General features: G+C 39.4%; 1 protein-coding gene and 1 long non-coding RNA gene across 10 annotated transcripts in view; one reads left to right on the top strand and one right to left on the bottom strand.

Moving 5' to 3' along the window:
• Positions 1 to 26,650, bottom strand: part of LOC110361330 (uncharacterized) — a 79,798-nt gene that overhangs the window by 50,463 nt on the left and 2,685 nt on the right. For all 6 annotated transcript variants that reach the window (XR_010472832.1, XR_010472836.1, XR_010472834.1 and 3 more), the window contains exons 2-5: positions 13,790 to 14,157; positions 7,850 to 12,083; positions 1,877 to 2,090; positions 1,444 to 1,559 (exon numbers count right to left, since the gene is read on the bottom strand). This is a non-coding gene — a long non-coding RNA (uncharacterized LOC110361330). The remainder of the gene's footprint in view (positions 1 to 1,443; positions 1,560 to 1,876; positions 2,091 to 7,849; positions 12,084 to 13,789; positions 14,158 to 26,650) is intronic.
• The window catches only part of FLRT2 (fibronectin leucine rich transmembrane protein 2), a 61,486-nt gene continuing 59,730 nt past the window's right edge, over positions 24,895 to 26,650 (top strand). For 2 of the 4 annotated variants that reach the window (XM_065063740.1, XM_065063741.1), the window contains exon 1: positions 25,178 to 26,579. The gene's annotated coding sequence lies outside the window, so the exon portion shown is untranslated. Of the gene's footprint in view, positions 26,580 to 26,650 lie in introns of all 4 variants that reach the window. The other 2 variants (XM_065063742.1, XM_065063743.1) reach the window with 2 other exon arrangements.

The following is a 26,650-nucleotide window of genomic DNA, read 5'->3' as shown; positions in this document are numbered from 1 at the left end:
AAAGAGCTATAAATTTTGCCTTTTGTGTCTGTATGATTCATTCTTGCAATGTCAAACTGAAGTCTTTAATGTTTGGGTTTGATAACCTACTGTATACAAGCAATTTATCAAAAGTGTTATTAAGTTAAAGGCTAGCTGATTGCAAAAGATTTTTCTATTTGATTTACCAGAAGTGACAAAGTAACCAAACACACTTACTCTTATGTCTGCGATTCATCTATATGTCACTTTTATCTCAAAAAATTGAACAAGAGAGTGATAAATAGGTCAGACACCATGAGTTCTACTTTTCCATCTGAAGTTAAACCACAGTGTTGCATATGGAATGAAGAGTTGCTTATGCAAATCTCTGGCATGACAGACCTGAATCTCTTCTCACCAACATCACTGCAAATTAGAAGGTAGCCCAGTGAAGCCAGTTGCCACTATCAAAGAGCACAGGAAAAAAAAGCCACTCCCAGACTCCTAGTTATGCAAAAAGCAAGGTGATTCTATTTAGAAACCTCACCCTGAAAGGAAATATGATACATGAAATTTCATTTTATTGGGAGAAAAGAACCCTGAGAACCCTGTCAAGGAAGGCTATAAATCTGGAAGTTGGAAACAGGAAGTAAGGGTGGCTGAGTCACCACGGTGCACTGGTTCACACCTTCTGAACTTATTTACATTGCTTACACAATGATATTCAACACCCAGAAGATTACATGCCCACAAATTCTTAGAAGTCTATGCAAAAAAAATCTATCAAGAGGGACCTGAGGTGCCTCAATTTACCAAGTCACTAAAATCCTAGACTGCACTTATGGGCTTGATACCCAGCCTTAAAAATCGGTCATGAATCTCATTAACCACCAGTGGAACTTTTTTCTGTTTCATGGGGCCAGTGCAACAAGGCATTAGACTTCCTTTGCCAGTGGCACATCTATTTACCATTTTGCAGGAGTTCTTCCCCGTTTCAATTTAAAAGGTCCTGATACATATTTTTTGTCAAGCCTTGAAGCAAAATTAAAGGAAAAAAGAGCAAAATTCAGATGAGTGAGATGAATGAACATATATGTCCTAAAAGTATTATCAAGAAAACATATATTAAGATCATTTCCCTTCAGAAGATGTGAAAGCTCTGATCTTGCCCTTGTTGTCATCGAAGTCAACAATCCACTAGAATAAAATTATGCTGTAAAGTTCCCAGAACCTTACCCTGCCGTCCCACCAGTGCTATAATTGTGCTACAATTTATTTCAGGCAAGTTAATTCTTATGTTTGACCATGTTTAATTAAGAATTATGGCCACTGGTGGTGAAACTTAACGTGTTCTATCCACTAATTCATTAATGAGTTATCTCAAGGGAGAGAAGTTTAAGGCAAATTAAAGAGAAAACTGAGTCAGGACAATTGCACACACCCAGCTGTCCAGTGAAGAAATTCTTCTGAGTATAAACTGACCTGAATTGTATAAGTGGGTCAAAATTTCTTGGCTTAGAAGAGAGAAGATACTTGCAGCATAAGATCACACGATCCACTCCCTGGGCAACAGGGATTTTCCTAGGAAATCCATGTCCCTGCAGAGATTGAACGACAGTGAAAAAACAGATAACTGTCAGAAGTCATACTTTTAAATAACTGTAAAAACTCTCTCTACTGTATTTTTTGTGAGCCATAATCTACCACATTTTTGTAATCACAATTATGAAATTACAAATGTATTAGTTACTAAATATTTGAGCTAACATCTAATGCATGCTATCACAGTTCATGGAGGGTGATCCCTAGAAGACCATTTCTGATGTGTCAGTTGGAGATCACCACGGGCATAGCAGTTATGAAATGACAGAGTTTTCTGTTCTTGAAGAAGAAGGGTGGTCAACGGAACTTCTACCTTGGACTTCTGAAGGACAGACTTTGATTTGTTTAGGAGGCTGGTTGGCAGAGTCCCTTGGGAGGCAGTCCTGAAGGGCAAAGGAGCCCAGGAAGGCTGGTTGCTCTTCAAGGAGGAAATCTTAGAGGCGCGGGAGAAGTCTGTCCCTGTGTGCTGGAAGACGAGCCGTCAGGGAAGAAGACTGACCTGGCTGAATAGAGAGCTGCAGCTGGAACTGGGGAAAAAAAGGAGAATTTATAACCTTTGGAAGAAGGGGTAGGATACTCAAGAGGACTACAAGGATGCAGGGAAGTGATGCAGGAAGAAAATTAGAAGGGCCAAAGCCCAACTAGAGCTGAATCTGGCTACTGATGCAAAAGATAAAAAAAATCTTTCTGTAAATACATTAGCAACATAAGAAGGGCTAAGGAAAATCTCCACCTCTGGTCGATGTGGGGGCAAACACAGTGACAAAGGATAAGGGAAAGGCTGAGGTATTGAATCACAGAATCACAGAATGTTAGGGATTGGAAGGGACCTCGAAAGATCATCTAGTCCAATCCCCCTGCTGGAGCAGGAACACCTAGATGAGGTTACACAGGAAAGTGTCCAGGCAGGTTTTGAATGTCTCCAGAGAAGGAGACACCACAACCCCCCTGGGCAGCCTGTTCCAGTATTCTGTCACCCTCATTGTGAAGAAGTTTCTTCTCGTATTTAAGTATGTCTTCTTTGCCTCAGTCTTTAAAATTGAGAACAGTTATGCCCGAAGTACCCAGCCCCCTGAGCCAGAAGACAGGGATGGGGAGCAGAATGAAGCCCAAATAATCCAAGGGGAAATGGTAAGCAACCTGCTTCACCACTTAGACACCCACAAGTCTATGGAGCCAGATGGGATCCATCCAAGGGTACTGAGGGAACTGGCAGAAGTGCTCACCAAACCACTTTCAATTATTTATCAGCAGTCCTGGCTAACCGGAAAAGTGTCAGTTGACTGGAAGCTGGCAAATGTGACATCCACCTACAGGAAGGGCTGACTGACTTACTTATTCCTAAGGATGCAAGCTACTGGATTGGCTTAATTAAGTTATTCTTAAGACAACAGTTTTTTTACTGTAGAAACACAGACATTCCAACTTCAGTCTTAAGCCCCACAATGTAGACCAAAGAAAAGCAAAATACCACCTTAGAATCATTCAGTAATTTAGGACAGAAAGGTCATCCAGAGGTCATTATTCCAATACCCGCTCAAAGGAGGGTGAATATCTAAGTTAGATTCAGCTTTGAAAGACTGAGTTGTGCAGGATCCTATCCAGCTTCATCCAGTGCACAGTACAACCAAAGAGCAGCTGTTCCTTACTCCTCCACCACTCTCTGCTTTTTGTGAAACCAGTGACCTCACAGGGAGCAAGCAACTGACCTAAGAGGAAGGATTTGCCTGTGGTTTCATACATGCCTGGATCCTTCACCAAAAGTGCTTTGATGGAGCTTGATTTTTTCTTTTCATTCCATTAAATAAAGCAATGCAGATGGAGCACTCCAGACAATGAAATATTACTCTTCTGCATGCTCAAGTGAAAGATACTCCATGGAATTTTTAGTGAATTTTGCTAATGCATATAGAAAATGCATCATTTTTAGAACTATGTCACATCTTTCAAGCAGATATTACAGATGAGGAAAAAGGAGCTGCAGAGCACTCTGGGACTCTGTCTGGGAATTGTGCTCTGCTTAATAATTCAGGGTCTTCCTTTTTTGATTGAGATACCAGATACAAAAAGGAAGTTTCAGTAAGTTCATAAATGGTCTGGGCCCAAGCCCAAAATATAACCATCAAAATCTTACAAAGGGAAAAAGATGGACAGGAGGAAATTCAGATTATGACAGGTCCATTGACTATTTCACTTCTTTTGAAACACCAACTCTTCCTGTCTTCCATTGAAGATCTCAATGAGCGTTTCTACTCCAAGAAATGTTCATGAGCTCTCCCTTTGTGTGGGACAGTTAACTATTCCTGACCAATGAGAGCAGATCTTAAAAAGACTTCTCTTCCTGGCTTGCTGTGACTCTTGTCTAGGCATTTCCTAATCCATTATTTCAATACACTTTTAATAATATCAATATCTACCTTTACAGCTGGAGTTGAATACAGATGGTGAGGTGTAACATTAATACTACTGTCATGGATTGTTTTTTCTCATTCTGTAATATAAAATGTAAATTTGTTTAATGAATACAGTAGCAAAAACCTGACCTAGCAGAGACCTGTCAGTGATGAGGGAATGTCCTGTTTTAAATGCAGGTAGCATCATAAAATCAGGAATAACTGTGCTTAATATAAAGATTGAGAGGATATAAATGATTCATGAATCAATCAGAGAGGTTGTAGCTTGAGTTTTTCACAGATTCATATGTCATTTGTATCTGGTTTTGTTCTGCATTAGATATCTTTATCTGCTATTTTTAATTCTTCTTGGTTGGGAAAACTGCTCACTCAAATGTCATATGCTTCGAAAGCCAAATATAGATATGAATTTCTTTGGATTTAAGACATATGTATGGTGTTAAAATTCACAGTGATGCATGTTAGGGAAAGATCCTGTTCTCATTTCACACTTCTGACAATCTGGAGCACCTCTTTCTACTTCAGTGAAGATATTAATAGATACAATCATTCAATCATTGTGGAATGTAGGTCCTTGACTTTCATCTGGCTTTGCAAACTACTGAAGATGTATTTTTCTTCACCCCAAAAATATGCATCCCATGAACAAAAATGTTGCACATCAGTCTGCCCTTTAAAACAGAAGAGTACAGATAAAAGTTTGGGATTATGTCATTGTATAAACCTCAGGGGTCAGATTTTATGAAACATTTCAACTCAATGTGAACTAGCTTAGAAAGGTGAGATATCTTTGGAAATCCCACTAGCAACCTATCTGCTTTTTAAGACAACAATATAGTCAATAAGTAACTACACAATAAAAATCTACAAATAGCTATGCCTCCCCTTTCTAAAAAAAAAAAAAAAAATCCTAGCTTCCTAGCTTGGACAAGCAGATGAATTTGGCTAAAGTTGCATATTTTACACATAGGTAGGAACTGCTTAGATATAAGGCTAATGTTTGAAGAAAATGCCTCATTTACTCATGCAAAGGCTATTAAGGCTTCTAAAAAGCAGAAAGTGAATTAATATACTCAAAACCTTGTTGTCTTTAAATTACATAGCATTGGTAGCTGCTTAAAGACAGTTACACAAGTTTATATTTCTTCCCATGCCTGGTACCAATGGTGACAAATTTGGTGAAAAAATATGTTGAAGGTGTTTATTAAAAGTGTGGGGAGATGAAGGTGCTGGCAAATAGATTTTAATTTTGTTTGATGAATTCTAGTATCCTCACATTTAACTGCCTAAAGTTTGTCAAACAACAAAAAAATCCACTACAATTTAGATATAATTTTAGCCCAAATTTTCCCAAGAAAACTGATGAAATGAAACAGAAGAAAGATAAAGAGACTGATTCTAGGTAACAAATTATTTATGAAGTATTTTCGGGGACTTTGTCTTACAGTATCACAGTATGTTTGGGATTGGAAGGGACCTCAAAAGATCATCTAGTCCAATCCCCCTGCTGGAGCAGGAACACCTAGGTGAGGTCGCACAGGAACATGTCCAGGCGGGTTTTGAATGTCTCCAAGGAAGGAGACTCCACAACCCCCCTGGGCAGCCTGTTCCAGTGCTCTGTCACCCTTACTGAGAAGAAGTTTTTTCTCAAATTTAAGCGGAACCTCTTGTGTTCCAGCTTGATCCCATTACCCCTTGTCCTATCATTGTTTGCCACCAAGAAGAGCCTGGCTCCATCCTCATGGCACTCACCCTTCATATATTTATAAAGGTTAATGAGGTCCCCCCTTAGTCTCCTCTTCTCCAAACTAAAGAGACCCAGCTCCCTCAGCCTTTCCTCATAAGGGAGGTGCTCCACTCCCTTAATCATCTTCGTTGCCCTATGCTGGACCCTCTCCAGCAGTTCCCTGTCCTTCTGGAACTGAGGGGCCCAGAACTGGACACAATATTCCAGATGTGGTCTCACCAGGGCGGAGTAGAGGGGAAGGAGGACCTCTCTCGATCTACTAGCCACCCCCCTTCTAATACACCCCAGGATGCCATTGGCCTTCCTGGCCACAAGGGCACAGTGCTGGCTCATGGTCATCCTGTTGTCCACCAGGACCCCCAGGTCCCTTTCCCCTACACTGCTCTCTAATATGTAATTTCCCAACCTACACTGGAACCTTGGGTTGTTCCTGCCCAGATGCAGGACTCTACACTTTCCCTTGTTAAATTTCATTAGGTTATTCCCCGCCCAACTCTCCAGCCTGTCCAGGTCCCGCTGGATGGCAGCACAGCCTTCTGGCGCATCAGCCACTCCTCCCAGCTTAGTGTCATCAGCAAACTTGCTGATAGTACACTCTATTCCCTCGTCTAAATCGTTAATGAATATATTGAATAATATTGGCCCCAGTACTGACCCCTGAGGCACTCCACTAGATACTGGCCTCCAACTAGACTCCGCACCATTGACTACCACTCTCTGGCTTCTCTCCTTAAGCCAGTTTGCAACCCACCTCACTACTCTATTGTCTATACCACACCTCCTCAACTTAGCTGTGAGGATGCTGTGGGAGACTGTGTCAAAGGCTTTACTGAAGTCAAGGTAGACCACATCCACCGCTCTGCCATCATCCATCCACCTTGTTACATTCTCATAAAAGGCTATGAGGTTGGTCAAGCACGACTTACCCTTGGTAAAGCCATGCTGACTGCCCCTAATAACCCTCTTATCCTTGATATGCCTTGAGATGGCACCAAGGACAAGCTGTTCCATTACTTTCCCAGGGACAGAGGTAAGGCTGACCGGTCTATAATTACCCGGGTCCTCCTTCTTGCCCTTTTTGAAGACTGGAGTGACATTTGCTTTCCTCCAATCCTCGGGCACCTTCCCCGTTTCCCAAGACTTGGCAAAGATGATGGAGAGCAGTCCAGCAATGACTTCAGCCAGCTCCCTCAGCACCCACGGATGCATCCCATCTGGACCCATGGATTTATGGATGTCCAGACTATTTAATTGCTCCCTAACCCAGTCCTCATCGACTAAAGCAAACTCCTCCATTGACCTGGCTTCATCCGGGGTCTCAGGGGTACAGGGCTCCCCAGGACAGCCTCCGGCAGAGTAGACAGAGACAAAGAAGGCATTCAGTAATTCTGCCTTCTCTGTATCTTCTGCCACCAGGGCACCTGGAGTTCACAGTCTGAATCCACTTCCTGAACTCCTATCTTTGTCTGTGCCAAGGTGGATTTATATCTCCAGTGACTGCATTAAAAAAAATCTGGCATTCTGATTTATTTTCTGTCCTTTGCCATGCTAATTTTGAATCCTAGGGGCACAATGTGGTGTCCCGAAATATCCTATAAAAAGTAAAAATGCAGAAAGACAATGGAATATAAAAACTTCTCCTTGTACACTCAGGAGAACCACGGCAAGAAAAGTATCTCCTTGGGCCAGTGCCATTATCCTAGCTTTGCAGCTGACACCAAAATAGTACAGTAACTGGAGACACATAAATATCATAGATAATTATATCCCCTTCCGTTAATTCCAAAACATCTGTGCATGAGACCACAGCCATAGTCAGACTTTTCAAATGTCAAAGTGATGCTGGTAAATCAACACTTACACACATGCCACCACTATGATGGGCTCCCAGGTCAGCCAGGGCTACCCCTGCAAGTGGCCCTGATCTCACCCTGTTCCTAGTAGTTCTTCTTATCACAGCCAGAGAAAAAGCTCCTGTGGGGACAGTGTGCTGGTTCCTCAGGTGCATTTACACACACAAACTCTTTCTAGTGCCTTCTTGGTTCATAGAAAATTGTTTCATTAACATTTGTTATAACTTTTTGTTTTGCTGAGTCAGTTTCCCTTAAAATCAAGATTTGCTCACATGAACATCAGCAGTTTCTCCAAGTGACCTCATACTCGTTATCCTCTTCGGGGATTTTCTATGCAAGCTAGCAGGCCTATTGAGATTAGGTTTTCTCTTGCAGTTTAGTTATCTGCTTACAGTTTAGATGTAGAAAAAAACAAAAACAGAAACATATTGCACAAGAAAGTTAGAGTTCTTATGAAGGCTTAACTCTTCCTGTATATAAAGTTTAAATATACCTCTATATTGCACTGATTTACATAGCAAAGTTTACATATAGACTATACCTATATGAATACCTTTATCATCTTGCATGTTAAAATAGATAACTACAGCACTATAGTGACTTGGTAAAGGTTTTCTATAAAAATGTAGCATTTAAAAATAAATAAATAAATAAATAAATAAATAAATAAATAAATAAGAGAAAAAGAAAGCCAATGTTAATTCTTTGTGCAAGATGAACTACACTTGCTGAAACATTTTTTTGGCCAGAACAAATGTATCTCATTTTGCCAGCACAGCAAAAACTAGATAGATCTTCCCGTTTTGCTTTTCGCACTTTATCTGACATATGCTGCAAAACTTTCCAGAGGAGTCCAGGCCAAAGTCTTCCCAGAGTCTTAACTAGGATAGTTTAAATCTCTTTTACTCCTCTTTCTTCTCTTTTCTTCCCACGTATGTTTATTATGCCTCCAATTAATTTTAAACTTGAGTCTTTTTCATGTATAACTGGGTTCTTAGGGTATTTTGACCTGGAGTGGTGTTTTTTCTTTGTTTGTTTTGTTGTTTGTTTCATTGGTGGTTCGGGGTTCTTTGAGCTTTTTTTTTTTAATTAGTAAATTGGTGTATTACAGGCAGAGTTTTTGAAGGCAGTAGAACTGGAGATTAATATATTTGTGGTTCTTCATTCTGCAGGAATTGCCTCTGTACTGGTAATGCTTGAACAGACATGTTTCAAGTGGTAGAATTCTGGGAGCTGACAAGGCTTTACATAGCTCACTTGGCAAAAGAGCAACTTAACCACAGGGTAAGAGTGTGAAATTACAGCAACGTGGTAGCTGCCAGGTGCATGTTCTTATCCCACAGAAAACATGATGGAGCATACCTCTTACCTGCCAGTTTGTCAAACAAGGCACAGGGACACAACGTGCAGTGTGCATTTGATGTAAAAATCTTCTGATAGAAGGCAGAGCAAGCACCTTAGGTGAGAAGATCTTCAGTCATTACAAGTAACGACAAAACTGCTGGGTTTGCAGCGAATTATGAAGAGGAATGTGAACCAGAGCCTTTGCATGCTTATTTATAAACCTCATACTCACTCCTCAGTACACAACTTCTATCACACTTTTTACATATAATCAGCAACATTGGCCCAGAAAGTCTCACAGGAGCTTAAGCAGGCAAATGCAAACATGTTTACTCAGGCATGCAGAGGTGTAGAAAGAAAACCAGATGAGTATTAGAAAGTGCTCATTAGAAGTCTATTCCTTCCTGTAAGTAATACCTTCTCACTCTTCCAGCTCCTCCACGTGTAAATCACATCAATTTACACTCCATTTCCCTGACTTATACTCTAGTAAGTGAGCGTAAGTAGGTCTTAAAGAGCCTAACTGAGCATAAAGGACTCTAAATTACACACTTTATGCATCACCTCTGAACTTAGCTCGTAGGTTTTAAACAAAGGCAGAGTAATAAATCAATACCTTGGAGGAGGGAGGACGTTAAATGTATGTCAGTTTTAGGTTGTTGAGGTTATCACTGTATTACATCAAAACTAATCAAAACTAATTACATCAAAACTAATAAAAGCCTTTTTACTTGAAACATAATTGTACTCAAATTGACACATGTGTAACATTATTTAAGCAATTATTTAAGCAAGTCGAAAAAATAGAAAAACATGAAGACACTAAACAAATCTGGGCTAGGGTTGTTTGTCCGGGTTTTTTTTCCCTATTTCAGTTCTGATCTGGCCCTGAAAAGTTTCAGAGAAATGCATGTTACTTTCTGTTTTGGACCATGTGCTGAAATCTCTACTGTTAAACTTCATTTTGATTCACTGTCAGTTTTACAATGGAATATGCATTTAAGCTAATTGCTGGTGAGGTTTGTGGCAAAGCTACCAGACTATGAATAGCATCTCAGAGTCAGTAAAATACTATTTAGACAGAGTGGAATCTATTTATTATCAGATGACTTACTCTTGAGGTCAATTATTGCTGCAAACATTTAATTAAATGGTTATGTAAATTTGATGAGCCTACTCAGTAAAAGCAAGGCCTGTTCTGCGCTTTGAAAAGGTGAATAACAGAACTGTCCCTCCATCCTTCCAGTTAAAATTAATTGGTCTCTTGGAAGTCTAGTTATAGAAAATATGCGAAATCCTTCATTCATATTACCCAGGATATTATCTCTATGAACTTCAAAATGGACTGGGGATGAGGGTTCTTAAAGCAGAATAAAAGAAAAATGTGATTTGCTTTACTAATGGCAAAAAATCCTGAGGGTTATATTTTGCTAAGGAGAGTTTGTTTGTTGTTTTTTTTTTGTTTGTTTTTGGGTTTTTTTGGTTTGTTTTTGTTTTGTTTTTTTTTACCGCCACCCCTCCTGAGCGTGGAGGAGGATATCTTTAAGGTATGATCTGGAGCTGGAAAGGAAATAGTACTTAAGCTGAGAAACCAGTTATTATTAGTGCTCTGCCTCCACAGTTTAAAAAACAGATTCTGGTACTTATGAGAATCGGGAATTGCATCACGCCGTGACTTCCTCCCTGATAACAAATTAATTAGATGCCAAGTGCTAAATGCTGGATTCAATGCATTCAAAGGGACACTTATGAAAACAAAAGAATTTGGTATCTGAATAGCCTGTGTTCCCTTTTGGAAACATTTGTTTATTTTAAGGCTTCAAAATAATGACAATCTGTAGAATGTAACACTCACATTTTACAGCTCATATTTCCTCACAAAGATCTTTTCTTGCCATTTTAATATAATTCATTCTTAGAAATTATAATTATAGACCAAGCTCACCCTGACAGTACCACACTGTACAGCTATGAAAATTAAAATACTTGCTTTTATGCCTTTGCTGAACCAGAGATTTTCTTGAAATCCCTTTATTGAAAGCCTACCTGATATTATGAACCCCACACTCTTTCAGTCTTCATTCAGACAATGTTATTAGTGAAATAAGGACATTTTCTGGTGTCATAATACAGCCCATCAATTTACTCTTAGTTCAAATCACTTCAGCTGGTCAGAATTAATAACACTTTGTAGAGAGACTTTGTCAGTCTCAGAACCAGAAAGACCCAATGAACTACCTGAATTCTTGAAATACAAATGTTGCATACGTATCTGTCCTGTTTAGTATCTCTAACAATAATGTGATGGAGGTGATGAAGTGCTCTTTCTTCAAGTTTGCAGGTGACACCAAGAAAGGGGAGAACAGTAAGTATAGTTGAGGGTGGAGGGACCCAGACCTGTTGAAGGAATGGGGACAACAGGAGCCTTATCAAATTCAGCAAAGACACATGTAAAGTCCTGCACATGGGAAGCAGAGCCTCTTGCAGTGTTATGGGCTGGGAACGGACCGTTTGTGGGTAGTTCTGCTGCGAAGTTCCTGGAGGTCGTAGTGGGCAGCAAGCTGAGTGTGAGCCAGCAGCGTGCACCTGCAACAGCAAGGGCCAACTGCATCCTGAGCTGTAGGAACAGGAGGAAATCAAGTGTTTATTCCCACTCATTAGACCACTACAAGACTACCTTGTCCAGTTTTGGCCCACTCCATACAGTAAAGACATTGCTAAAGGGGAGTGAGTAATGGAGTGGACATCAACATAATTGGGGGCTGGATAGCTTCCCCTGTGAAAAGAATTTGAGGGACCAGGGCTTGTTCACCCCAGAGAAGAAGGTCACCTCTGGGTGATCTAACTAACATCTACATGGAAGGAGTTGAGAAGACAGAGCCATCCTCTTCACAATGGTGTGTGGTGGGAATATGAGACACAAGAAGCATAAACTGAAAGAAGAGCGGTTCACATGATATATACAAAAACTTCCTCCCCACAAGAGCAGTCAAGATTAAATAGGTGTCCCAGAGAAGTTGTACAGTCTCCATCTTCGGATGGTTTCAAGGTCTGATAAGATAAAGCCCTGGGGAACTTCATCTAATGATGAGTTGACCATGCTTCCAGCAATGTGTTGAACTGGAGTAAGGCAGCATTGTAGTAACAGTGGAAAGGAAGCACCTGGAAGAGATGTCCTGAGTGTCAGATTGTCTCATTAAGGATTTTTTCCTGAATGCCCATATATCTCTCTAGAACTTGTGCAAGGTACTACTAGAGTTATTATGCATTATTCTGAATAAACTCTAACTTTTCTGATTCATGCTAAGTTCCCACCAAGGAAAATAAGCTATTCCAGTCATAGCATATTTTGGTGTGACTATGTCAAAAGCATTTGTGGCAGCCAGGCTGTACATACGGTCATGTACTTCTTAATATCTCTGTCCATCAGAAACATGTTTCCACAAATCTTTGTGGCCTTCGGTCTCAAGTCACTGGCTCACTGAATTTTCATAAAGTATACCTCTTTCTCTCTGGGTATGTTGCATGGGTTTTTTTGGTTGGTTGATTGTTTTTTGTTGCTTGTTTTTTATTTTTTAACTGTGAGCTATCTTAAAATTTTGTTTATCTTAACTAAGTAAGCAAATTGAATTAAAGCCTTGCTTATGGCTTCCCAGCCCATTTCTTTTCCATTAGAATTAAAGGTGACATTCTTTAGGAGGTTGGATAGTAATTGCTGAAAAATCCTACCAAGCATCATGAGTGTCACAGGTAAATATACACAGGAAACTAGTTTCTATGAAGTTTTATTATTAGGAAAGTTTTATTGGGATGCTTTAAGAAATGCATTTTATTCACTCAATAGGCCAGATAACTTTCTCTGAAACCGTTATTCTACATTGTGTAAATAAATACATATCCAGCCACATAATTATATTCCTCTATTTGCCCATTATATATATTTTACAGTTTCTAAAATTCTATTTACTCGTCAGCTGTAAGTCAAGCATACCTATGAAAAACAATACTAAACCTAACTATTGCTACAAACCTCCAGAAATGTGCACAAAGTTCAGTGGGTACACAATCAATCACTGGATCTGCTGAGATCACAGCAGCAACTTATTCATAATCCAATTTTTCGCTTACCAGTGCAAAAAATATTGGCATGCTGCACTCATCTGCATGTTTTTATAAGATCTAAAACCTAATACAGTTGCTATCAATGTAAACCCTTATCTGAGATGTGGAGAATGCAAAACATCTGCCATCTACTTTGTGACAGGTATAACTGAAACTGAGGATTAAATAGGTGAGAACAATTCCTGCCTACTTTACCAAAATCTAGAATGGGGGGCCTGGGTTTAGCCATTCCTGAGAAAACATAAAACCTTTGCAACATCATTTTTAAGGCTTTTCCAGCTTTATGAGATTATATCACCAATTGCTGTGAAAATAAGTACTGCTTTTACGATAGAAACAAAACACAGGGGAAAAGCAAGCAAGCAGACTGATGTCACTTTTATGACTTGGTGGTTTGGAGCCTACAGAAAACTCAAAGTTTTTGAGATTTCAACACAGCAAGGCATTTACTACTCGCCATGATGACTCGTGATTTGTATGGATTCTTTTGAAAGACTAAAGTCCATGAAGATTTACCTTCAGCTAATCATTGTCTTCTGAGAAGATAGGAGAGGTGGATTTTCCGTCACAACAATACCAAGAGACTCCTTCCCCACCCAGAATTCAGTAATTCACCACAGAGCAAGATATCAAGTAAATACTCTGAGATTCACACTGGCTCAAAAAGGCCATTGCTCTTTCAGCACTGGGCAGCTGGGTTTGGGATTGGTAAAAGACTGACATATAATTCAACAGTTTCCACTAACCTGAGAGGGAGACAGTCCTGTGGTGCTGGGATGCCTTCACAGAGCACTAACACCAGGTAAGTAGTGGAAAAGAGCCTTCTGCCATGTTTAGCTGAAGTAGGACACATGCCAGGAAATGCTCTTTCCTCTTCTTAGCACTTCCAAAATCATCTCCCAGATGTACAAGCCATGCAGGGTGTGAAGGGAAAGTGTCTGATTTTTTATTAGGATGCTGCAGATTTGATTAATGTAAATGCACTAGGATAATACAGAGAGACAAGTTGTTGAATTTGGCTTAAAGATTGTTCCAGTATAGGCGGATCCCTGCCTATACAAATATAATCATTTGTGTATACATGTATTTGTACACTATGGATGAAGATCCCCACCTATGATAGAAAGAACAAATGAAATATTATTTTCACAAAATATTGCATTGCAGAAGGTAATAAAACAAACAACCTTAATTTGCATTTAACACTGAAAAGTGATTGGTTTGTCCTGTTGTTTCATAGTTTGAGAAGTACATCCAAACAAAAAGGAAACAATAAAATGGCAGGCTGCTGATTAACAACACACCAAATCTAAAGGAATATGAAACCACTTTCAGATATCTACCGCTCCAAAATTTTCCTCCATCCCTACCTAGTGTTTTTTAGTTTTCATGTCTTTGATTTTCCTTTCAGCCTTCCTCTCACATACCCACTGAAGATTACACAACTGGTGTAAGTTATGAATTGTTCCCTGCATCCTTTTCTTTAGGGGATTCATTTTAGAATTGTCTTTCAAATCAAGAGTGGTGCCACTAGCCATCTTGTCACTCTTTCACCCTGGACAGAGAAGCTGATGAGAAGAGAGGTCACAGACATGCAGAAAATGCAATATAAGACTGCAGTTGTCCCTGGTATAGCAGGGAGATATATTTGGGGGGGAGGAAAAAGAAAATTTAAAAAGTGAGAACATGTCATTTCTACAAGATATACTTATCTATGGGGCATGGCCATTTCATCTCCCATTTCACATTGTCTTCAGCTGTGGGCAAGCTGGGGCAAAGTTACAAGTCGCTAGCATTTGCTATCTGTCCTGTGGGGTCAAAAATGGTTGTATGAAATATGGGAGCATAGATTAACTGGAGCATTTTCCCTGACCCTTTTCCATTTTCTTTTGTAAGTTATAACAGCACAGTCACTCGTACTTATTACATTGCACTTAGTGATTTAGGGCTTGAGATTCTGGGGTAAGACAACAGGAAGTGAAGAAATGAAAAGGCAGGCAAAATAAGGTAGAGAAAAAGAGTACAAGATGAGAAAAGAAGGCAGCATGAGAAGAGTTATGTCCTTCAAAGCAACAAATAAGTCAAAGTTAAGAACTAATAGTAATAAATAGTTAATTCACAGCATAGCTTAACATAGATTAATAAAATAACAACCTCAGTTACACAACTGGCAGCAGTGGAGCAGTCAATCTGTTGGCAGAAAATAAGTGAAAGCTAGCAAAGGTGATTAAATGGCAGCAAAGAAAAGTCAGTCCAAAGTCTTGAATGTGCTATAGCATTTAGCGAGTCAAATCAAATGTCAGGAACAAGCAAGCTGAGAAATGGTTGGACAAAAAAATGACAAAATTTGAGACAGGGCAGCAGAAAAACAAAGGAAGTCATAAGTATAGTCCTTTTTGTGGCCCTGAGGAGAATTTGGCTGGGAAATGGCTGGGAGAATGGAGGACCTGGATGCTGCAATTGGAGATGAGTTTTTCACTGGCTACTTAGGCAAAACGAGAACCTTGTTCCATGCCCATTGTGTGACCAGCTGTTTCTACTGGTAGTTGAGAAGTCTCTCCAGAGCCATGTTACACTCTTTGCTGATGAAGATCAGGAAATACACTAAAAATAGAATTCCTCAGTTTTTCAAACATGGATAGCTGCCAGCAGTCTTGGAGAACTACTTATTTTTTGATTGTTTTTTGAGAATGAATGGCAGTATTGATTACAGGTGATGTATTCTGCTGTTTTGGATGGAAAAAGAGAAAGTGGCAGCTGGCATGTGTGGGTGGGTGATGCTGTAGTTGACAAGGAACTGGTAACTAACAAAAGAGTGGAAAAGAGGAAAAAAATATTTCATTACTTAAGAGAGTTAAGGAGCTGAGTCCATTTTACTTGTGAAAAGAAGGTTCATGTCATTTGATCACCATTTATAAGTAGTTGCATGAAGAAATGCATATAATCAGTAGGAGGGACCAACGGCTGAAAATTCAAGACAGACAAGCTCAAGTGTATAATTAGGATTGAAGACAATTAACCATCATGATAGATTGTCAAGATTGTGGTTATCTTTTTAAGCTATATGTTCTTTCTCAGGTAAAATTTCCTACTGTAATATAAACATTTTAATATCAAATTAGGCATACTCTAACAATGTTAATAGACCCTTAGATTATTACATTGCTACTTTAAAAATAATACTCATTAAACATTGCTTTGCTTAGTTTCATAGTAAAGATATGTAAGTATATAAAGTACTTCTGTTGTTTACAAAATTTAATTAAATTAAACCAGTGTATGAAAAGTTAGGAAGGCTGATGAAGTGTTTTTCACTATGATGGCTTCTGTTCTTTTTAATGCTATTTAACAGTTTGCACACACTATCAGAAATTTCTGGTTTAGTGAAAGTAGAAAAAAGAATTACAGAGAGATATGAAAGTAAGCTGAGCCTCAGTGGATTTCTTGTGGCATGTTACTATTTCTAGTCTAAAGAATTACTAATCACTAAATAGTGTTTTGTTCACCTGAGCTTAAGTAAATAAAGTTCCTAGGCCTCTGAAACCAGCCTGCATGATGCAATGACACCACAGTTAGATCTGCCTGATTCTCTGTTAAAACCAAAAACAAAGAAACAAATCCATGCACATTAATGTTTTCCTTTTTTTATAAACCACCATAGTTTCATTTATACTAATGCACTTCAGTTAAGAATCTGAGCCATAAAGTATAGCCATAAAGTATATACTATTTTATCCTTCTACAGGAACTTTCTTTCTGATAACCTTCACTTACTCATGAGAAGGATTTCCTTGTGAAGGAAATTATGCTCATTTGTCCCATTTTACATGTAAGGAATACAGTATCTGTACAGCCCACAATTAATGTTTTTGACACTTATTTCTTTCAGAGTAAGCCTTTGAAATCTTGTTTCTTCATCTAAGTTGCAAATCACCTCTTGGGACCTATCTTTGCCAGGTATTGCACATATGTGGAAAGACAGCTTTGCTTATAACATGAATTCTTCAAAATAAGATGTAATGAATGATGAAACAGCTACTTAGGAGGAAAAGGATCTCAAAGACAAGCATAAGCAGTTACATAAGAAGAAAAAAATAAGGAAATAGTTTAATTAAAGTAAACCATGATGCATAATAAAATCAAGAAGGAATGAAAAACATCAGTAAGAGTCCTTACCCTCTCCTGGACACCAATCTAGTCATTATCAGTCGACAATTGTACATCACAAAAGATATTACTTACAACAAGGAATGTGGAGTGCTTCTGAGCTTTAGTCTATGTCAAGGACAGTGTCCAAAGCATAAAAGATAGACTAGGAAAAAGTGTGTAAACAGCTGTGGGGTATAACAGATCCCTAATCCTGAGATTCACCCCACCTTGCTTTGGCACATTGGTCTTGTAGATAAACATTAGTGTTTAAAGAGTATAAACATTTGCTAAATGTGGAAAAAAGTATGACCGATATTTCTGGGTTGAAAATGCTAGAAGGTTACAAACACAGCTGGTAATTAAAACAATTAAAAGCAGAAAGCAGTTAGCAATCAGTAATGGATGGTCGAGGAGGAGTAAATAATGAGGAAGAATGCAGACAAGTGCAGAAAGACATATAGAGCATTCAAAATGCTAACAGATGACAGGCAGTTCAATGCAGATTAATGAAATGTAATTATGATTTTGATGAGCCTTCATGGCACAAGACTATTCTTTCTTTGAGATAAAATATGACAAATACAGATGAAAACAGATTAAAAATTTGGGAGAAAAGTCACTGTGCATCATGATGACTGATAAGAAACAGAAAGAAGAAAGACAAATCAATGTATTTAATGAGTCTTAATAGCCCAGTCATGTATGTCTGTGGATTAGTATGTTCATGCTTCATAAAATATGAGCATTTAGAAAAACAGTGAGAACCAAAAGGGAGTTTCTTCATGTAATGTTAAATACAAGGTATCTGTTCGAGCACTCAGCTAGAAAAAGATCATAAATTGTAACTTGATCATAAAATGTAACTTCAAAAATTGACTAGGTGGTTTATGGATTTTTTGGACATTTCTCTAAAGTGTCAAACAATGGCATGGCCAGAAGTAGCAGGGTGTTGGCATAGCTGTACCAGTTCTGTAATTCATAGCATCAAAGGTTGTACAATCAGTGTGATCTGACTCAGCTGACTCAGTAGAGTTTGTCCTGCAAAAGCAGAAGACATTTTTTGTCCCTTTATCTCTCAGAAGTATAGAACTCCAGATTTGTAATAGTAACCTAATCCATAGGAAGCAATTTAATGTCTTCTTTCTTAATGCAGCTACAGAAGAGATATACCCAAAGGATTTACTCACATGTCTCCAAGGTCAGATTTCCTAGGAAATGATAGATTTCTTAATATTATCCCCTGCCAATCTAGAATAAGCCTACCTAGGTCAAATCAATTCTATGAGAGCGTAAGTTAACTGACTGTAGACTGGGCCCTGAGGATATGGGCAACAAAGAGTGCACCAGTACTGCAACACATTCCTTAGCTAAGATACCACATGGCGCAAACATAAGCCAGTATTTCTGGACAGTTTAGAATATGGAAAGAAAAAAAAAAAAGCAAAACAAACAATCTGAAACATGTAAATGCAACCATAGCAATTACAAGAAGTGAGGCAAAACCAGAACTGCCTGCTCTAATCCTTTCTCAATCACACAACTGAAAATCTTGAGACTTAATACCTGCATTTCTAGTGGAAATCGCGATGGTAATCTGCAATATTATGTAGAAATCTAAAACAATATCGATTAGGAATTTCTTTTTTCCAATAATTATCTTTTTCTGTTACTTTGTATTTGTTGGTTGATGGGGACATTGGTTTTTTAGCTTTTTATCCAGTTTGAGAATTTGCATTCTTTATCATGAGAGACTTTTTTTTTTTTTTTCCTTTTAAATTAGAGCTGTGACTATTGACTCATTTGCAGTGGGGGATCAAGCTGGGATGGTTAAAATTGTTGCCTTCCCTAGTTGTCTGCTCATCTCTTTCCTCATCTCACTCAACAGGAAAAGATTTCTTAGACTGGCAGCAACTCCTGATAGTTACCAGTTTACAGCCTAGCATAAAAAAGGAAGCTGAAAATTGACTCTGGTCAGTCCTAGTACATCTTTTGCTGTCAACTGCAGTGGTTCGAGACTATATCTCAGTAATAACTGCTGGAAAAAAAAAGTACCTGCATGGGCACAGCAAAGAGCTTGGTGCAATAATTGCTTAAACCAGCTTAGTTTTTATGTGACTGCAGAAGTCTGAGAGTCTCAAGCAATTGTTTTACTCTAGAAGTTAGCTCTGTCAAATTATCATCAGTTATAAGGAAAATCATAATGCCATTTTTCAAAATAGTAATAGTGCCTCTCCTCTGTGGGACTGTCCAATCTCATGTACAGCAACAAGAAAGACTATGAAAAGTGAGGCACTGATACTATCTTCAATGAGCAAACCTTTCTCACACATAGATGAAATATCATGTTTTCAAATATTTCATGTAATAGATTATCCAGTATGGATTGGTAATATCTATCGTCTGCAAAAAGAGATTATGCTTGTTTGTGAGCTTATGAAACAGCCCTTCAGAGAGTTATTGTTACATATTAATGAAGTATTACATGTGTTTAGTAAGCCAAGTGTGCAGTTGCTGGTGCTTAATATCATAAATGTCAAAATCCTGGGGCCACCCATAGGCCCTGACTGGGTCCATCATCCCCTGGGAGCCCCCAAACACCCTCTGCTCTGGTGCAGGGGCTTCATGTCAGCTTGGGGCTGGCACCCAGACCTGGTGAGATCAACCCTGGAAGTGCCCAGGTCTCCAGTCCTGCCTTCTGGATGGACCTTGGACAGATGTGATAGCCTTCTTTCCAGCTCTGTCTCCAGTCATGGCTGGATCCTGAGCCTGACTCCCCACACTGCTGTGTCTGGGACTGTTAACGGATCCTGTCCTGAACACCTGGCTCTTCCCACTCTACCTCCCTGATGCAGGACTGGCTGAGGTCCACCCTTGGCTTCCAGCTCATCCTCGTTTTCGGAGAAGCCTTGCTCTTGCTGTTCCTTGACAATAAGTCCAGTAATAAACCAGTAATCATGAGAATGCCCAGACTGGGCATTCAATAGCCAATGAGTCAGAAATCAGAGAAATCCACAAACAATGACGAAGGAAGTATATAGTAAGTTTATTTTTTTTCAATAGTCATTAAGGCAAATTTTTTTGGGCAAATGCACAAAACAAACTTCAATGATCTTCCTGTAGTGAAAACCCAGCTTGTATCTGAGCTTGCAGAAATCTGTTCCTCTGCTGAACAAATGCTGACAACCATGCAAATGTTTCAAAAATAAAATGGATGAGTCAAATCCTGAAAACTCTCCTCTCCCTAACTCATTTTATTTGGACTCACTAAAAGTCACCAATAAACTATTACACATACAAGCTGCTTCATTCTCTTCAGGGAGGATTTCACTGCCTTCTCTACTGCTACCAAAAGAATAGCTTAACTTCCTAGCATTCTTTTTGCCTGAGGCACAGACAGGAAGATCATTTTATGATGCAAGTAAAAAGTTCATTTTATCCTGGGGGTATATTCCTGACTCTTCTTCATAACTACTCCACCTAGAACATTGCATGTGTGTTGTGTTTAATTAAATAAACCCATGGCTGATTTCAAGTGAAATTTATCACCACCAAGTAAGCAAGAATTTATCACCACCAAGAATTAACTGAAGAAAAAATTCATTGTGAATTGAGGAAGGCTCTGTTTGAGTCAAAAGCAAAGAAGCAGCAGACCAAAATTTAGTGTGGGAATGAAATGACAAAAAAAATCTACTGGTACTAGTGACTAAATATTCTTCATAGCATCAATGTAGTAAGTAGCCTCACACCTTTGAGGAGTGCATTTCTGCTTCCACACAGCACACATCCCTCATTAAAGCAAATCCCTTCTATTTCTCTGCCAGGAGGCCATGATTACCTGGATGGGTGCTGAACCTTTCACTGGTTCAATAGATCTCATGAGACATCTTTCTTCCTTCTAACTACATTTCCCCTAAGTCTAAAAGGCTCTGTCTTCCTATTGATAAATAGATTATTGAAGTGGTATAAGCTCTCTTCTACTCATCTTAAGAAAAATTTAGGACTGAACAAAATTAAGCTGATTCCTTATGTTTTGAAACTGATGAAGAATTTTTGACTGCTGTGACAACCTTCCTATCCCCCTCAGCCCACAAATCTGTGATGTGGGTGCTTCGCAGTGCTGAAGATCAAGACAAATGGTTTCACAAGATATTTTCACTGTCTCAAAATCCTCTCAAAGACCTGAAAGCTTGCTGCCAATTTATCAGGATTCAAAAGAGATACCATCTGCCTAGTCATTCTGTTTTTTGGGTTTTTTTTCTTTCCTTCAGGTGATCAGTCTGTACATGGTGACGTGCTTTTCTAACCTATAGTAACAGTCCCTGGAAAGAGGACCCTCTGGCATAGCAGCATGTAAACATTATTCTCATTTATTTCTGAGTTTGGAGGTGTAATCATGTAGCCTCTTATACTCAACTTTGATGGTCAGGGTAATGGCTTTATACCTTCTTTAGGTAACTGAAAACAATTTTTATTTTCACTTATCTCTTTTGCAACAAACTAAATAAACATGAAGGTTTAGAAAAGGCTTCACAAAATGGCATTACCTCTTTATCATAAACAAGGGATTAATCCAGAAAAAAACAAAAATCAATAAATTTAAATAGAAAATCTACATTCTCCTTTGTATCCTGTTACATCTAATTAGCTTATTCTGGAATTGAAAGAGGCTTAACAACAGCTGTCAGATAGAGCTTAAAGTTTTTTAAAACATTGCAGAACAAAGTTCACTAGTCTTGCGCAAAATGCTGCATGGAAATTGAGCTGCTATAAAGCTATAAGAGCTATGCTATGAGCCCTGGGGTCTATATTATAAATTGCAAGGTGTTTATTTTTCATGTTATCTCTTTAAATATTATTGAGATAATTCGACCAGACTAATTGTTTTAAAATTATTTTATCCTGTCCAGCTTTTCTAAATCCTCATAATCCTAAAATCTTTCCATTCATGTTTATTGAGGTGAAAGAAAACTGGATCCTCTTAGATTATTTAGAAGAACTTTTCCACAAATCCCCTTGAAAACACAAGAAGCGATAGAAATTGACTTGACAGACACAGAAGTGAAGGAATGATTTTAGCTTCCTGAACCTGTGGATAAGAAAGTACAAATGAATCTGATTTTTTAATCAGTAGAAAATTAGCATGAGTGAGGCCTTGAGCTCCGTTAGCAGATAGGGCAGATGGCCTTCTGATCAGAAAGTGATGCTTTCTTCTAGAGTAGATTGATAGTCTGCCTTCTAGCCGCCTCCACTTAGAATAAAAGAAGAACAAGGAATTCATAAGGGGCCACTTAATGAATGCTGTGTGACTTTCACTGAGGTGGCGTTTCAGTTCTATATAGTGCAGCTGAAGTATCTTTGATAGAAGTGTGTAGATCCAGAAATTCAGAAGTTCAGTGACAGAACCAAAGGTGGAAAATATTCCTTTATTTTAAAAGATTAAAAGGACCTGAATGATTTTGCTTAGAAAATATCAAAGAAACAATTTATACGGGCCATTTGTATGTTAGTTGCAAGATTTTACTTATGCCTTCCACTCCCACCATGGTAAATAGCTAGATTTTTTTTTGTGTGTTGATTTCAGACAGTTTCTCTTATCGTCATTCTATTTTTTCCTTGCATTTTGCACACATTAAAAACACCAAAGAACCAATGCATAACAATGTTTAATGACTGCTGGATTCTTATGTCTGATTCAGCCATTTCAATTACCTAAATTTCATCAGATGCAATTAATTGTTGGCTGGATTAAGCTATATTTTGCAATTGTTTTCAGCATGAAAACTCAGGTGAGCAATCAGCAATTTATGCATAGAATTTTGTCTTCCCTACAGACTTTTACTTAAAATGAGATGGTACAATATATAATTAGTCATAGTTTACTTTGTTCAAAAATGTGATCAGAAATATATACTTTTTATTGTTTCAACTGCAATAAAATGTTACAGTTCAGCTTCCTGTCATACCTATTTATCCACCTATTTCCAGCATTTCTAGTGAATGGCATCTGGGTAGATCTATTTTAATTTGAACCAAATTTGACGTGAGTCTCTAAAGTTTTCAGAAGAGAAGGGGAAAAAAATGCAACAGATTTTGACTTGCTTATTTCCTGGTTTTATTGGAAATCAACTTGACAAAGAGGATGCAAACAAACAAACAAAAAAACCACTTTGGAACATCCTCCTCAGTCTTAAAGATTAAAAAAAGAAAAATCTATAAGATTCACAGATTCCTGTGTCTCCTGGGACAAAGCAGTGAAGGATAACCTAAGGCAATCCATAGAAATAGTTTATCACGATACTGTCAAAAGCTATATACAGAAATCCCTTTCAGCGAAGAAGGGAGAACCTCTACTAGGTCAAGACTATGAAGTACAGCAACTGAAGGCACTAAGCATACTATTACAAGGTGATATCTAATAACATATACAAGTCCAGAAAAGAAGGTAAAAGTGGGCTGAAGGAACAGGGGGAGAGAAGAGATGGCTGATGAGTCATATCACAAACTCTGCCAATGCATGTTTCCGAAACAGTATGGTATTTTCATTTTAAGCTCACCACAGTATGAGAGCTCAGAGAAAATACATGCTCGGTTTGAGTACTTCCCGATCTCATGTATTTCTACTGAAAATTATTCATTTGTTTCATTAAAGTGGACAGGAACATATTCATATATTCATCTTGCCTAGAATCTCTTCTTTTCCTTTCCTTCTTCCCTTCCCTTCCCTTCCCTTCCCTTCCCTTCCCTTCCCTTCCCTTCCCTTCCCTTCCCTTCCCTTCCCTTCCCTTCCCTTCCCTTCCCTTCCCTTCCCTTCCCTTCCCTTCCCTTCCCTTCCCTTCCCTTCCCTTCCCTTCCCTTCCCTTCCCTTCCCTTCCCTTCCTTTCCTTTCCCATCCTCAAAACATTTTTAAAGAAACTGAGTTTCCCAAATTTGCTGAAAAATTAACTTCGTGATTTTTTTTCTTCTGTCAGCTGCATGAATTTAAGGCCTGAACCAAAATTTGTCATTATTGACAAAAAAAAAAAAAAATCGATTATTCAGTATGTATAGTTAGAGAACTATTTCCAGCTCCTTTTACCCTCTCTCTTGCAAGCTGCAGAAATCATTCTAACAATATAGCTGGAAAAAAAAAAAAAAGAAAATAGACTTTCATTTTCATAATCTTTTTTAATGTTACCCTATTTCACATTCTCTTCAAAATAAGTGAGGTTGTATTATGGATGAGTGAACCATCACTCCAGGCTAGCCATTTTGTATGATCACAGATAATTTAAAGATAATGTATTTCTACATCCTCCTTTCCGTTTACAGCCTTTCAACCATGCAAAGCAGTTTGCTAATAAATAAGTACGTTTCACGCATTTATAGCGTGACGGAAGGGATAAATTGTCAAAGTCCAAGTAATCAGACTACAATCAAGATGAAAAAAGGGGGGTATGGGAGGAACTGGTTTAAACAGAGTGTGTTGGACGGAAAGAACGGTGGAAGTTTCCTTCCCCCCGCCGCTGCTCCGGCTCCGGCCCAGGCAGCAGCCGCCGAGCGCCCTAGCGCTGTGCTCTGCTGCCACCTTGGCCGCGCCGCGGGACCTGCAGGCGGCTCCGTTCCGCGCCCGCGGAGCTCCCGCTGCGCACCTGCGGCAGCTGTCCTGCCCGGGAAAGGGCAGGTCTAGGCACGCTCTCCACTTATGTCACCCAGTGTTGTAAATAGGACAAGAATACGCAATGTCTAAAGGGTCTTCTGTTTTTGAAGAGGGGGTGGGAGGTGTTCTTCAAAGGAGGTTTATTTGCTTATTGTGCTTAAATTCGAAAGTTCGAAATGTCGGTGAGAGAAGAATTTTCTGCTTTTTTGCTTAGTGTAGGATTCTTCTCCTTCCTTGCCCAGCGTTACCTTACACATTTAATGAAAAGAGCACTCAGGTTCTCCTTCACATGCACCGACCTGTCTCCGTGTCCTTCCCGCTGTGTGACCACTGGGGCTCTATAAGGAGTTCCCGGCAGTCCATCTCACGTCCAGGCTCTCAGTGTCGTTCAGCTGCAGTTAGAGGTCCCCCCTCCCCACACCGCTTTTTTTTTGGAGGGGGAGGGGTAGAGAAAGGTGACAGAAACATCATAATTTACTGAAAATATATAGAAGTTAATATTAGAAAACAAATGGAGTTTGCTAATTTCCTTGTTTCCCTCTCTGCATCTTCGTGTTACAGTGCTACAGCGTTGTCTTGACATCAGGCTCCGGGCTGGTGGTACTGAGTTTGGAAAGCTTTCATGCACTTCATTTCTTCTTTCAATGGCACATGTTTTTTCTCTCATTTTTAAGGCTATCTTCTGCTTCAGAGGAAACATGTTCTGACATGCTGGAGTTTGATGGTGGTAAATATTTCCTTTGACTACAAAGCACATGTGTAAAAGGCTTTTTTTTTTTTTTTCGTGGAAATATGTTTTGTTCTCGCTTGCTCCTTTCTCTGCTGTTATTAATAACCTGCAAATGAGTTGACTCCGGAGGTCTGAGTGAAATAGCACTTTCGGATCTGCACTTTCAGCCACATCACGCTGAGGAAAGTGCAGAAGCTCTGTGTATGCACGAGAGGGATTCATGCGATGCTTATGCCAGTTTACATACCAGACTCGTTGACAAAGTACGGACCACAGGTGATTCTCCAAGAGATCTGCTTTGCCGAGAGGATTTTTACAGCCCCTAACCACAGAGAAGAAGTATTGGGCTCTCCAACTGCTCTCCAGAGTTGGCGGTTCTGTTTTGTTTTCAGCTGAAAATAACCTAGAAAATGACACGCAAGTCCCCATCCAAGCAGCCGTGTGTGCTGCGGTTCCTCTCAAATAAGCGTTCCCCCGTGGGGTGAAGTATCGGTGTCCGTGCGAGGGAAAGGGCTGCAAAGGGTTAAGCCGCTGACTGCTTGCTAGGCAAAGTTTGAGGAAGAATATGTCTGAGGCTGAGTACGCTGCAGCCTCGCGTTTGAAATCTGTCACCCTCACTTAGGAGCTCTGCATCTCTGTTTGTCACCGGTGAATAATGATCACACGGTGATAAGATCGCTCCGTGGCTTTGCGCCGGAGCCGCCGGGGGAAAGAGAAGAAAGGAAATTACGAGGCGTTTAACCACTTTAGCAGGGTGTTCTTGAGTGTCATCGGTGGGTGTCAGGGTCAAATGACCGGCTGGACAACGACTTGGAAAGAAAATTTCCTTCATCCTTTCCTTGAGAGAAACCTTGGGTGATGGTGACCATCGGCAGCTATGGGAAACAGAGACCTTGGTGGTGATGCTTAAAACAATACCATGCTGGAGCCCAGCTGTTCCGCCACTTTCTCCTCTTTCCATCTGCCGGACCCTGTGGGCTTTGGGTGACCTACCGAGGAGGACCCACCTCTGCAGAAGCAGGTAACGGCTAGTTAAGTCACTTTTTGGATTAATGCACTTTTGACGTGACCAAAGTGTATCCTGAATATCTT

Source organism: Columba livia, chromosome 5, assembly GCF_036013475.1.
Source record: "Columba livia isolate bColLiv1 breed racing homer chromosome 5, bColLiv1.pat.W.v2, whole genome shotgun sequence".
Lineage (NCBI taxonomy): Eukaryota > Metazoa > Chordata > Aves > Columbiformes > Columbidae > Columba > Columba livia.
This window is presented reverse-complemented; position numbering and strand designations above follow the sequence as displayed.